General features: G+C 43.6%; 1 long non-coding RNA gene across 1 annotated transcript; it reads left to right on the top strand.

Annotated features, from left to right (window-relative positions):
• Nucleotides 1-356: 356 nt before the first annotated feature.
• On the top strand, nt 357-2289 carry LOC139944422 (uncharacterized). The gene is made up of 3 exons (XR_011786958.1): nt 357-1336; nt 1754-1940; nt 2128-2289. It is a non-coding gene; the product is annotated as an uncharacterized lncRNA (long non-coding RNA).

Genomic DNA, 2289 nt, shown 5'->3' with positions numbered 1-2289 from the left:
TGTAAAAGAGCTGCATCCGTGGGCGTCTAGTTCGAGCGTCAGCAAAACCGAAGAAGACTTTACATTACCGCTCTTTGTGCCGCGCAACTTGTTTGAGCTACCTTCCCGCCTGAGCTGTGTTTTGCAGTAGTCATTAGTGTGCGCGTGATACGTTGCTTTGGGGATTTAAAAATGTTTTAGTGATTGTTTAATGTTTATTATGATTAGCGCCGCGTTACCCATCCGAGCTTCCTTCTCGTCCGAGCTGTGTAATCAATAGTAGGGGTTTGCGCGTGTTACGTGTAGTCATTATAATGAATCCGAAATACAAGACCCCGAGGGCAACTCAGTACCATAGAGCGCGCAAAAGACGAGACCCCAATTATTTGACACCTAGTATTTTAGCTCACAAAAAGATATACGTCGGTCATGTCTTTACACTGAACACCTTGTACACCCTTACACCAGCAACAGTTAAAACAACACGCATGCTAAGTTCATGTCTTTCCCCAACGGAACATTGTCATGACCTTTCAGCAGGGGCTCGCAACAACACAACTCCACAATGATGCTGTGTTACAGCACCCCAACAAACACATTACTAACAAGATGAATAGCATTTCCATGCCAACATTCTTGTTCTTAAGCACCTTGTGCCGGCTCATTAAGGTGCTTAATAATGCAAAAACTATACTAAAAATGCTCCTTAGTTTATCACTTCTCTGATTTCTGTTGTCTAACTTGGAAATGTCACCCTTTTTCCCTACATGCAATGACTGAGTCTGGTGACCTGGTATGGAGTCCTTCTCATCTCCACATGCCCTGCAACCTCTAGAATCCTGTTGATGATAAAGCGGTACTCAATATACTTGGACACATCTTTAATTCATGGGAATCTACTGAGTTGCATTACCACAGAGGGATCTCGTCCACCTAGAAAGGTACATTATCAACCTTACTATCACTAATTTATTTATAACTGCTATACTAACCAAACTTGCACGTCCTACCCATTGCGCAGCGTTGCACACTAACCTAAATCTACTAAGCTCATATCCCAGCATGCTTGCATGTGACATCTTAATCTCTAACTCCACACCATCCGTCATTGTTTACACGTCATGTAACAACCACGCACGCCATTTTTTCACACCTGACAATCATAAAGTTAACATGAATAACTCTGTTTCGAAGTGCACTTTTCTCACTGTTTATGTTTGTCTTTTATTTTCTACGGCGACGGTGAATGGAACCATCTGCCTATTGGAGTCCAATGGAAACTGCACACGCCATCCAGGTCCGGCCACGAAGACATCAACGGGAGCTGTGTACGCTGTGAGGAAGGCAACAGCACAAGGTAAGTTTATTTTCAGTTTGATTGACAGCTGGGGAAGTAATGAGGGACCATAATTTGTTCAGATTTATCCTAAAAAAAAAGATTTTGTTTAAATTGAAAAAAGGGACTCCATGGTCAAGTTTATCTTTGTAAATCACCAATTTTCCATTTGCGAGAGTCCTCATGAGTATGGGGAGGGGGGTTAGATTATGAGTGTGTAAACTTCGTAAAATGCTATTCTATTCGAAACCTTTCAATTACGATTCAAATATATTTGGGTTGAAATTTGAGTTGAAATTCAACAGAAATTTGTCAGTTCATTTCCAAATTTTGATCATAATTAATCAAAAGGGCCCCAAGTCTATGCTTAAGTATAGACCCACATAGAGACATGCAGTGTTACACTTTTTGATTTGACTCGATTGATATTTTATTCAGGAGTCTGCTGGGGATGTGCTGCTACCTGCTGCTGACAACATCCCAGAAGGTGCCTGGCTACGAGCCACATCCCAGAGGGTGCCTGACTACAAGCCACATCCCAGAGGGTGCCTGACTACAAGCCACATCCCAGAGGGTGCCTGACTAGAGGACATCATCCCATGTGATTGAAGCACATCAAACATTGGTAGATGGCTAGAAAATGATCTTGTTAATTCAAGGGGTCTCGGTTTAAGACTTGGTCCCTCTTAGAAAACTTTTTGGTTTAGACCCCCAAATGGTGTTGGAAGTCCCATCCCCTACATGGTTCCTTTCCGTAATATGCCTTTACAAGTGCTTGCCCTAGCCAAGTTGTTTTGTTTGGATCTTTTTAGTGCCTTACTACGAGCCACATCCCAGAGGGTGCCTGACTACGAGCCACATCCCAGAGGGTGCCTGCATGACTACGAGCCACATCCCAGAGGGTGCCTGACTACGAGCCACATCCCAGAGGGTGCCTGACTACAAGCCACATCCCAGAGGGTGCCTGCCTAGAG

This window comes from Asterias amurensis, chromosome 11 (assembly GCF_032118995.1).
Source record: "Asterias amurensis chromosome 11, ASM3211899v1".
Lineage (NCBI taxonomy): Eukaryota > Metazoa > Echinodermata > Asteroidea > Forcipulatida > Asteriidae > Asterias > Asterias amurensis.
The sequence above is the reverse complement of the archived record's forward strand: the minus strand, read 5'-3'. Positions and strand labels throughout refer to the sequence as shown.